The 12,571-nt window shown below is 39.1% G+C and overlaps 1 protein-coding gene across 1 annotated transcript in view; it reads left to right on the top strand.

Moving 5' to 3' along the window:
• LOC139180165 (putative NBPF family member NBPF5) overlaps positions 1–12,571 on the top strand; it is a 48,726-nt gene that overhangs the window by 14,255 nt on the left and 21,900 nt on the right. The window lies entirely within an intron of this gene.

Here is a 12,571-nt window from a genome sequence, read left to right as displayed (position 1 = left end):
CACTGCAGTCTAAGGGGTTACAAAGAGTCTGACACAATTTAGTGACTGAAGAACAACAGTTAAGATACTATACACTATTGTAAGTAGACAAAACACAGATATATGACTGTAAAGGTATAGAGAGTAAAAAGTTTACATATATCCAACTATTTGTGTTTTCCAATAAAGTCACCAATATGTGTAGTGTGGTAATGAATAATTTTTCTGCAACATATGCTAGAACAAATGATTGTTCATTTAGAGATAATTTCACATTAAAAACCATGTCTCTCCACACAAAGTTAATTGGAGACATTATTTTAAAATTGCAATGCTTTAAAAAGGATAATGGAAATTCTTCTTGACTAAGGTAAAGACAAAAATTTCTTACACATAATGCCAAGTCACTTGCCATAGATTGAAACTGAATAAAGTGGGTTTTGTGAAATGTTAAATCTTTAAGCTTAACATTATGACCAACCTAGATAGCATATTCAAAAATGCCAACAAAGGTCCATCTAGTCAAGGCTATGGTTTTCCCTCTGGTCATGTATGGATGTGAGATTTGGACTGTGAAGAAAACTGAGCACTGAAGAATTGATGCTTTTGAACTGTGGTGTTGGAGAAGACTCTTGAGAGTCCCTTGGACTGCAAGGAGATCCAACCAGTCCATTCTGAAGGAGATCAGCCCTGGGATTTCTTTGGAAGGAATGATGCTAAAGCTGAAACTCCAGTACTTTGGCCACCTCATGAGAAGAGTTGACTCATTGGGAAAGACTCTGATGCTGGGAGGGATTGGGGGCAGGAGGAGAAGGAGACGACAGAGGATGAGATGGCTGGATGGCATCACTGACTTGATGGACGTGAGTCTGAGTGAACTCTGGGAGTTGGTGATGGACAGGGAGGCCTGGCTGCAATTCATGGGGTTGCAAAGAGTCCGACATGACTGAGCGACTGAACTGAACTGAACTGAACTGAAGCTTAACAGAATTTACTATATATATACATACATATATACACACACACACACACACACTACCATGTGTAAAATAGAGAGTTAGTGGGAACCTGCTGTATAGCACAGGTGGCTCAGCTCTGTGCTCTGTGAAGACTTTGATGGGTGGGATGGGGATGGGGGTAGAAGGGTGGTCCAAGAGGAAGAGGAGATATGTATAGCAGATTCACTTCACTGTATGGCAGAAACTAATGCAACATTGTAAAGCAATTATACTCCAAAAAAAGGGAAAAAGGCAAGTCATAGACCATATGTATTACTTGCAATATGTATATTTGACAAGAAACTTCTCAAAAATATGTAAAGAACTTATGCAAATCACAAAGAAACTTATAAACAATATATTAATGAGCAGAAAATTTGAAGTGCACTTCACAGTAGAAGATATCCAAATGACCAAGCAACTTTTGGAAACCAAAACTGGAATCCACTACAGACATAAGAATGGCTAAAATTTAAAAGATTGAAAATACTAAGTATGTGGGAATGTACAGAAACTGGATCAAGCTTATATTTGGGGGTAAGTGTAAAATGACACAGCTACTTTGCAAAGTCTATGTCAGTTTCTACTCATTGACCAAGCAATTCTCAACTTTAGGTACATATACCTAAGTGGATATCTAGATAAAATAACTTGTGTACTTGTGTACAAATATTCATACTTACTTTGTGTATAATAAAACATCTGTTCATCATGAGAAAAATGGATAATCCAGTTGTGTTATACTCATAAAAAAGGGTATTTCTTAGCATAAAAATAAAGCCAAATTATTGACATGAGCAGTTAAGATTGAACCTCAAAACTGAATGAAAGAAGAGAGAAAAAAGACAACATACTGCATCATTCATTCATATGAAGTGTAAGAATAAGCAAGGTTAATCTATGAGAGGATTCAGAACATATTTATCTCTGGCAGATGGGGATTAACGGGCAAGTAACATGGCAGCACTTTAGGGAGTGGAGGAATATGTTCGATGCCCTGATTTGCATGATGATTGTACAGTGCACACGAACGTTGAATTCACTGATCTGTGTTCTTCAATTTTGTACATTTTGTTTTAGGCAAATTATATCTCATTATACAACTGACAGCATTAAAAAAAAGGAATGACAAAGGGTAAAACAAGTGGTAAGTGACATAAGATAATATTCAGCACATAAATAACAGTATCCCTTGAGAAGAAACTCAAAGTAATTGAGCAGCACAGACACAAAAAAGGATAGTCAATGAGAAATGCTAATGAAATTTGAAAGTCCAAATGACACACTGCCCCCTTTGGAGAAATCACCCTAGACAACAAAGATGTAGTCTAGTAAAAGTCCTGCCATTCAGTTTAATATAATGGTACAGCACTGACTTTGAAGGACAGATAGAAATGTTTCCTAATGCTCAATCTTCTCACCAAATTTAGATTTGGGGAAGTTTTATAACCTTTTGAATTTTGCTCTCATAAAGAAAAGAATAACACCTGACTATTAAGATAGTTCATGGGATTAACGGATCACTTGAACTATACTAGGTTCTGAGAGGAGATTGACTTTGTCCCTCCTTTCCCCACTTTAAATTGTTAGAATACGATTGACAGAGCGCACAGAAGACATTCTAAAGTAAATACTTTCTCACTATTTCTAGGAGTCATGTTAATAGTAGAAAGAATAGGAGAGGCTTCCCTCATAACTCAGTCAGTAAAGAATCTGCCTGCAATGCAGGAGACTCAGGTTTGATTCCTGGATTGGGAAGATCCCCTGGAGAAGGAAATGGCAACCCACTCCAGTATTCTTGCCTGGAGGATCCCATGGACAGAGGACCCACTCCAGTATTCTTGCCTAGAGGATCCCATGGACAGAGGACCCACTCCAGTATTCTTGCCTGGAGAATCCCATGGACAGAGGAGCTTCATGAGCTACAGTCCACGGGGTCGCAAGTGTTGGACACAACTGAGTGACTTTCATTTCGTTTCATTTTCATAGGAGAGGAATAAGAGTCTTTTGAACAGTCATCCCCGAACCCTGGTGCATGGCAGCATGCTAAGTTGCTTCAGTTGTGTCCAGCTCTTTGCGACCCTATGGACTGTAGCCCACCAGGCTCCTCTGTCCATGGGATTCTCCAGGTGAGAATACCAGGGTGGGTTGCCATACCCTTCTCCAGAGGATCTTCCTGACCCAGGGATTGAACCCGCATCTCTTATGCATTGGCGTGTGAGTTCTTTTTGTGTGTGTGTGTGTTTATTCTAGTAGCTTTGTTGAGATACAATTTATATACCATATGATTCGTCTATTTAAAATGTACAGCTTATTGATTTTTAGTATACTCACAAATGCATGCAACTCAAAATTTTAGAATATTTTCATTATCTCAAAAAAAAAACACCCACAACTTTTAGCTGTCAATCATCATACTCTATGCTCTCCACTAGTCCTGTGGTGGTTTAGTTGCTCCGTCATGTCCGACTCTTTGCAACCCCATGGACTGTAGCCTGCCAAGCTCCTCTGTCCATGGGATTCTCCAGGAAAGAACACTGGAGTGGGTTGCCATTTCCTTCTCCATCCACTAGTCCTAAGCAGCCACTAATCTTTTTGTCTCTATAGATTTGCCTATTCTGGACATCTAATAAGAATGGAATCATGCAATATGCAGTCTTTTGTAATTGGCTTTTTTCACTTAGCATAATATTTTCAGGGTTCATCTTTGTTGTATCATGTATCATGTATTTCATACTTTTTATGACTAAATAATATTTGTTATATGGATATACTATATTTTTTATCATCCATTCATCCTTTGATGGATATTTGGGTTGTTCCTACCTTTTGGCTATTACGAGTAATTCAACTATAGGCATTTGTGTACAAGTTTCTTTGTGGACATAAGTTTTCATTTCTCTTGAGTATATACCCTAGTGTGGGATTGCTGGGTTATATGATAACCCACATTTAATGATTCAAGGGAGCCAGATTAGTTCCCAGAGTGATGTACCATTTTATAATCCTACCAGTGGTGTATGATTTTCCACACCCTTGTCAACACTTGCTATTATTGGTCTTTTTGATTCTAGCCATCCTACTGGTTATCAAAGAGTACCATTAAAGGTTTGTAAGTAGAGAAGAATTAAAATTTTGATTTTATGAGGATGACACCAATATAAAGATGTGAAAAGAACTAAAATAGAAGTGGGACTAGAGACAAAGGATTTAACAAAGAATGAATCTGTCTCTGTCATTGGCTGCTTAGAAAAGATAACAAGTGAAAATGTTACCATTGCTCCAACTACCTTCTCCATATTAGAGTCTTCCCTTCACATTGTTTCTTCTAAGCAATTTTCATTAGAATTTTAACAACTACTGCAGGAAAATGGGGGGCCACTTTCTGAGAATGCACCCTATGAGAGCCTCCACTTCTCAGTTACCATCAGTTCAGACTTTCCAGTCTGTTCTTCCAGTCTTTATCCACCCCCAGTGATGCTTCTGGACACAACTAGAGACATTCCAGTTTACAATGGATTAGCAAGTCCTGGCAACTGACTGGCTCTAGAAGGTGGGAAAGAGAGATCTTCCTCTAGAGACTCCTTGGTTTCTATCAGTGGTGTCTAAGGAAAGGAGCAGTTCTTATCACTCAGATACAAAAATAAGACCAGGAGAGAGTGGATTGAAGTACATTGACTTCATCTCTGGGGGATAGCAAAGCAAGACCTAGGCAGATAGCTGGATAGAAGTCCCTGAGGTAGGAGTTCAATTGCCTGTTTTAAATGTTTAAAGTATACAGACGCACAGAAGCTGGTATTTGCTATTTTAAATGCCTAAAATGTGCCATCCAGCTTGCCCTTTGCTTTAGGAAATGGATTTGAAATCAGGAAATTTGCCCAGGTACTCAGTCAAAAGAAATTTGGGGGAGGTGTTCAGTTAAAAAATAATACCTATGCATCTCTCCAGTTCTTTTCTGTTCTTTGCTTGTGATGTATACTATGTCTCAAAGTCTAAAACTAATTACAGATTTCCCCCAGTACTTGAATTCATTCATCCACCCAAATCAATCATTCACCAGAAACTTACTGAATGCCAGGTTCTGTTCAGGTGCTCAAGATACAATTTGTTGAACAAAACATACCCCAGCCCCTCCATCGAGTTATTTCCATGGTTTTTGTCACTCAAAAGCTATTCATTTTTCTGGAAAAGGCAATCATCTAGCATCTGGGAATTGAGCTAGATAGGAATATTTTATTTCATGCATCAAATAATTTTTTAATAATTGCTTAAACCATCTTAGAAAAAGATTTAAATTGTTGGCAGTTCTCATAGGACATCAAACTTCATGAATAGCATTGAAAAAATGGTTATGAAATTGTTTGACTCTCCAAAGGATATGCTTTTAATTTTCTAAAGTAAGATAAGAATTGAAAATCTGGTTTAAAAATGGAAATGCAGAATAAATGTTAACTGAAGACTGTAGCACTGCTTGCTCCTGGCTCAAAAAAAAAAAAAAAAAAAAAAAAAGAGCTGTGGGTGGCAACATTGATGTTTGTGAGACTTTTATTTAATGGTACAGTTTCACTGATAAAAATAACTAAAACCCTAGACTAACACATTAACACCTTTTTATTCAAACAGTAATTTTTGTTGAAGTGTCATTTACATACACAAAACTCACTAACTCTGAGTGTACGGTTTGATGCATTTTGACTAATGTATACAGTGATGTACCATTCAACACAATGAAGATATAGAGCAGAGCTATCAAACAGAATTTTTTGTGATGATGTAAATGTTCTGTACCTGTTCAATATGGTAGTCATTGACCACACTGGCTACTGGGCACTTGAAATGGCTTTGGGACTGAGGAACTGAATTAGTAACTTTCATTTTAATTAATTTAAATCTTAATTTAAACAGCTGCATGGGATGCTGGACAACCATATTAGCGCCCAGCATTTCCATCACCCCAAAAAGTTCATGTTGCTATCATCTTGCAATGTTACTTTAGTGCCCTCTACTGACAAAGCCTGGCATTACACTAAGTGGCAAAGAAATGTTTACAGGTTGCAGCTTCATTATTACAAAACCGGGACTGGAGGAGCAGGTTGGGAGCTGAGAGAAGAGATGACTTGCTCAATGGGCATGTGAGTTGTTTACCGCTAGCACCACCTGGGAAGCACTGGAGCATGGCTAGTTTCCATCTAAAATCAGAGATGAAAATCTTCACCATAGTCAACACCTGCAGTCTTCTCTGTCTGGAATGAAATGAGGAAACCCACTACAGCCTTAAAATAATCTTGACTCCCAAGTGTTCCCCAGCAAGACAATCATTTGTTCAACTCTAAGGAAATTGAACAATTTTGAAAGCAGGAAAGGTGCAGGCTAAATTGAACCACATCACCAGAATTCTCACCTGCATCATAGCCAAGATATTAATAGATATCTTTTCCCAGATCAGTCCTGTAGCACATGCAGACTCCATTGGAGTGAGTGGTAGACCTGTGGATATCAATCAGGTAGAAATATATGTTCATTTGTAGGAAACAAAATTCCAAATGTCCCTCTATCCTCAAAACCCAAGAAAGTTCTCATTCAAAGCAATGTGTTTGAGAAAACCATTGTGATCTTTGATTAGGCAATGATTTCTTAGATGACATCTAAAACAAAACAACAGCAAATAAATGGCTAAAAGGACTTTATCAAAATTAGAGTCTTTTGTTCTTCAACAGATACTAATAAGGAAATGAAAACGCAACTCACACGACCAAAGAAAATTGCTGCAAAACTTATATCTGACAAGTGTCTAGTATCCACAATATATAAAGAACTCTTACAATTCAAGAGGAAAAGGAGAAATAATCTAATATATCCATGGAAAAAATGATCTGAATAAACATTTCTCACTAGAAGACCCAACAATAGCCAATAAGCACATGAAAAGATACCCCAAACCATTAGATACAACTAAGAAAATGGAAGTGAAACCCACAATGAGATACCACTTCCCCCTACTAGCATGGCTAGTATGTTAAAAGCAAACATAGGGATAAGAAGTGTTGGGGAAGATGTGGAGAAACTGGAATCCTCCTACACTGCTAGTGTAAAATGATAGAATTGTTTGGAAAAATAGTTGTCAGTTCTTCCAAGTTCAATATGGAGTGGACATTGACACACTAGGAGCAATTCCAATCTGAGGTTTGTAGCCAAGAGAACTGAAAATATATGAGCCTAAAGACACTAGTACATGAATATTCAGAGCAACAATTCTGCTTAGAAGCCAAAGCAGAAACAACTTAAACATTCATTCATCAGTTGGTGGATAAACACAATGTAGTAGAGTCATAAAGAGAAATATTATTCAGGCGTAAAGAGAAATAATGGTGTAGGCAAAAAGGTGGATGAACCTTTATGGTGATGAAGATGCCAGATACAAAAGGTCCTATGTTGGATGATTCCATACTGAAGAAATGTTCAGAATAGGCAAATCCATACAGAGAGAAAGTAGATTAGTGGTTTCCAAGGACCGGGAGAAGGAAGGAATAGGGAGTGACTACTGAGATGTTTAGGGATTATTTGGGAGATAATGAAGTTATTCTGAAATTAGATGGTGGTGGTGGTTTCACAACTTTGTAAACAGAAAATCACTGATTTGTACACCAAATGGATTTTATGGTGTATGAATTATGCCATCATCATCATTATCAACCTGCCTTAGCATCTTCCAAGCCCTATATTTTCACTAAGCAATGTATTTCAAATTAATAGCCAGTGACCAGCATATGATGCTGTTAGCCTATTGTGAAGGAAGATATCAAATGAAAAATTACATTCAGGAAGTTTTTGGTAGAAATGCAATGTAGGTGAAGGAAGCAGCTACTTGGAAGGATCTGACACAAAACGTGGGATGGGGTTTCAGGGTAGAGGGGACACTCCCTGGGTCTGGCTTCAGTGCTTACAGCAAAGGGGCCTTGGCCAGTTAGAGACCCTCTCTGTGCCTAAGTTTCTTCATCTACAAAGCGGCAGGGAGTAATGCTTTCTGCACCAGTCAACTTTGAACACTAGAAGTACTTATAGATATGAAGTAATCATCCCCCCAATTCATGAAGAAGATTGATGAAATCAGTGGGGAAAACTAAGTGCACCTCTGAGTACCTTTAATAAATAGATTCTAGGTCCCACTTCAGCTCACTGAATCAGAATTGCTACAGAGGAGGACTGTGCACTTGTTTGGGTACTAACTCTCCCAGGTGATTCTTACAGCGATCAGCTTGGGGACAGAACACACTGAGCTGTATACCTTTTACCCCAAACACAGAAGTAGGACAGAGCAGAAGAACAAGGGTGTTTCCAATCCAGTGACTAAAGCAGAGGAGAACTTTTGGAGGACTCTAGGAATTGAAACATCAGGCCCTTCTGGCTCCATTTTACCCTTGTCTGGTTTACAGCAGAGACACAAATCCTTGGGGACACATGACTGAAGCACCTGGCCATCCACTTTGAGGGTACTGAGAGCCCTAATTTCAAATTCAAGCTGGTTGTGAGTGAAAGTTAAATTTACCCTTGTTTGCTCATTGATGGGACCAGTCTTCTCCAAGCTGCCACTTTATTGAAATAAACCATATTACTATAAATGCAGACTTCAACAGATGTTTGTTATAAAATTCTATAAATACCCTAGCAACCTAACAAGAAACCAGAAAGTTAGCAAGAGCATTCAGTTTCAGGACAGTTCAGCCCAATAGAGTATAGTCACTGAGAGATAAGTTTCCCAAGTTAAAGGGAAATGTCCCTTTCTGTCCTGGGACATTGTATCAGTTTCAAGGAGGTGGGAAAGCAGATGGCCCACTCTAACAGACAGTAGCCCACTCTAACAGGCCACTGGCTATTAATTCAGGTACTGTCTTGCCTCCAGACAGTACCTGATGTCCTGACACACATAACCAATTCAAGGAGCCTTTGTAAGGTCCTGGCCATCACTTCTGCTATTGCAGAGTACATAGACACGGTTTAGTGAAACAAAGGAGGGCTCCAGGAACAAAGTCAGGTAACAGAAAATGAGGAGCATGAAATGGGACAAATGCAGAGTAAAGAAAAAAGTGCACACATTGTAAAGTAGGTTTCTCTTACTTACAAAATGCAAAGAAATAGCTTACTTGCTTTGATAAGCAAGTTTTTTTCAATTTTTAATTTGATTGAATAGATTATTTACTGTCCTCTTCTATAAGTTTCTTATTTATTCAGCACAATAGTACTACCTTGAATGATTATGAGAAAAATAAAATATCACAATCATTGTTGTTCAGTCATGAAGTCATGTCTTACTGTTTGCAATCCCATGGGCTGCAGCATGCCAGGCTTCCTTGAACTTCACTATCTCCTGGAGTTTGCTGAAACTCATGTCCATTGAGTCGGTGATGCCATCCAACCATCTCATCCTCTGTCGCCCCCTTCTCCATCCCTCAATCATTCCCAGCTTCAGGGTCTTTTCCAATGACTTGGCTCTTTGCATCAGATGGCCAATGTTTTGGAGCTTCAGCTTCAGCATCTGTCCTTTCAATGAATATTCAGGACTGGTTTCCTTTAGGATTTACTGATTTGATCTTGCAGTCCAAGGGACTCTCAGGAGTCTTCTCCAGCACCACAATTTGAAAGCATCAATTCTTCACTGTTTAACCTTCTTTATGATCCAAGGCCCACATCTGGACATGACTGCTGGAAAAACCATAGCTTTGACTATATGGACCTCTGTTGGCAAAGTGATATCTCTGCTTTTTAATATGGTGTCTAGATTTGTCATAGATTTCCTTCCAAGGAGCAAGCATCTTTTAATTTCATGGCTGCAATCACCATCTGTGCTGTTCTTGGAGCCTGAGAAAATAGATTCTGTCACTGTTTCCACTTTTTCCTCATCTATTTGCCATGAAGTGATGGGAGCAGATGCAAAGATCTTAGTTTTTTGAATGCTGAGTTTTAAGCCGGTGTGTTCACTCTTCTTTCACCCTTATTTAGTTCCTCTTCACTTTGTGCCGTTAGAGTGGTTTCATCTGCATACCTGAGGTTGTTTTTCTCCTGGCAATCTTGATTGCAGCTTGTGATTCATCTCACCCAGAATTTCACATGATGTAGTCTGAATATAACTTAAATAAGCAGGGTAACAATATACAGCCTTGATGTACTCCTTTCCCAATTTTGAATCAGTTTGTTGTTCCATGTCCAGTTCTAACTCTTGCTTCTTGACCAGCGTACAGATTTCTCAGGAGACAGGTATGGTGGTCTGGTATTCCTATATCTTTAAGAATTTTCCAGTTTGTTCCACAGAGTCAAAGGCTTTAGCATAGTCAATACAGCAGAAATAGACGCTTTTCTGGAATTCCCTTGCTTTCTTTTTGATCCATCGAATGTTGGCAATTTGATCTCTGCATTTTCTAAATCCATCTTGTACCTCTGAAAGTTCTCATTTCATGTACTACTAAAGCCTAGTTTGAAGGATTTGAGCATTACCTGGCTAGCATGTGAAATGAGCACAACTGTATGGTAGTTTGAACATCCTTTGGCATCGTCCTTCTTTGGTATTGGAATGAAAACTGACCCCTTCCAGTCCTATGGCCACTACTGAGTTTTCTAAATTTGCTGACATATTGAGTGTAACACTTTAGCAGCAGCATCTTTTAGGATTTTAAATAGCTCAGCTGGGATTCTGTCACATATACTAGCTTTGTTCATAGTACTGCTTCCTAAGGCCCACTTGACTTCACACTCAAGGATGTCTGACTCTAGGAGAATGACCACACCATTATGGTTAGCTGGTCATTAAGACCTTATTTGTATAGTTTTTCTGTGCATTCTTGCACCTCTTCTTAATCTCTTCTGCTTCTGTTAGGTCCTTGCTCTTTCTGTCCTTTATCATGCCCATCCTTGCATGAAATTTTCTCTTGATATCTCCAGTTTTATTGAAGAGATGTCTAGTATTTCCCATTCTATTGTTTTCCTCTACTTCTTTGCAGTGTTCACTTAATTATAATATTGTACAATTTCTTGACCCAATATCAGTCAATGAACTATATATAACTGTTATTATGATTTTTAAATGAAGGAATGTGATGCACTTTTCTTACCCCCACAGAATGTCAGGGTCCACAGACATCAAAAAATAAATTTCTTCAAAGTCTTTGCTGGATCTCATATACCAATATCATTAAGAAGGGAATCTGGAGGATGGTGTGAGGTGAGGGGGAGATAAACTTTTATAACTGGTTGATCCAGCTCTCTTACCTTTACCTTGACATGGGCAAATGCTCAGTGGTTCGTGGTCACACCCATTTCACCCACCATCCAGGTTAGTCCTGCAGCTAAACTGAAGAGACCAATGCTACAGAAGGTCTCCCAAATCTCAGGTTCACAAGACCCAGGTAGGAAGAGATGCTGAGGAAATGTGAAGTTGGTTAAGACCATCCGTCCCTGAGGGCATGCCTGTCCCTTTCTCCTCAATTTCATCTTCTATGTCCCTGAACACAATTTCCCATGTTCACTGTATCTCATCAACCATCCCTGACCCATGACTTTACTAAATAGATCATCATGCCAATATTCAAGGATATACACATAAACTTTTAATCATTTTGACAGCTTGAAAAGAGCTCTTATCGGGGGTACAATGAAATCCATGAGTAAAAGTTTGAAATGTAGTGTTTAGTGACATTAAAAACAACTAGAGCGACCCGGAAATAGAGGAGGGGTTTAGAAGGCAGGGCTGTCAAACTTAAGTTTACTCTAAAGCAAACAAGCTGCCCAAGGAAGACAAGAATCTGACATAACACTGGGATGCAGCAAAATAATATTGAGTCTGGACAGAAACCATTTTAAAAAATTAATTACTCATTCACTTAGTATTATACTCTGATTTTTTCCTACAGGTTTAAGGATGGACAAAAGTGGAGAAGACCCCAAGTTCATGAGAGTCTAAAAGTTTGACATCTCTCACTTGTGGAAAAGCCTTAAGATCTGTTTAAAGAGAAGGTGAGGTGACTTATAACAGCCCAACAGAAATTAAGACCTGCTGACAAAGTATTTCTCCCTCGAATGTTTGTATACACAAAAGAATGAACAATGGGAACTCAGCTGAGGTAGTTTTTGGAAGGAGATAGGTCAGTGGCATCAGGATGTGTGCAGACAACCTAAGAGTGGCTGCTGAGGGCTTGGGTGCTATCAGTGGTGATGTTCACAAATGGTCATGGCCTAGACACCTGGAAGGCAGGGGCCCCCAAGATCCCATGAACCCCTCCCCCTACCAGTTCTGTTATGGCAACTCCAGACGGTTACCTAGCATGCTGGGTCCCCCTCCTTCACTGCTGTCTGAGTCTGAGCCCCACACAGCACCTTTGGCTCTGAGCTCTGGCATCTTCAACTTCTCTTTGTGGTTGAGAACCCTCTAGTTGTTCCCAACAGTAAGTCAGGAATTCCAGTTTTTGTCATCCCTCAGTGCTGATTAAACCTATGTGATTTTGCTTGGCTCTAATCCCCTGTATGCTGAGTGTCTTCTCCTCGCCCCTGGCTCTGCCCTCATCTGCCACACATCACCATGGCAATACCTTTTCTCTCTTTATCTG

Source organism: Bos indicus, chromosome 3 (genome assembly GCF_029378745.1).
Source record: "Bos indicus isolate NIAB-ARS_2022 breed Sahiwal x Tharparkar chromosome 3, NIAB-ARS_B.indTharparkar_mat_pri_1.0, whole genome shotgun sequence".
Taxonomy (NCBI): Eukaryota; Metazoa; Chordata; class Mammalia; order Artiodactyla; family Bovidae; genus Bos; species Bos indicus.
This window is presented reverse-complemented; position numbering and strand designations above follow the sequence as displayed.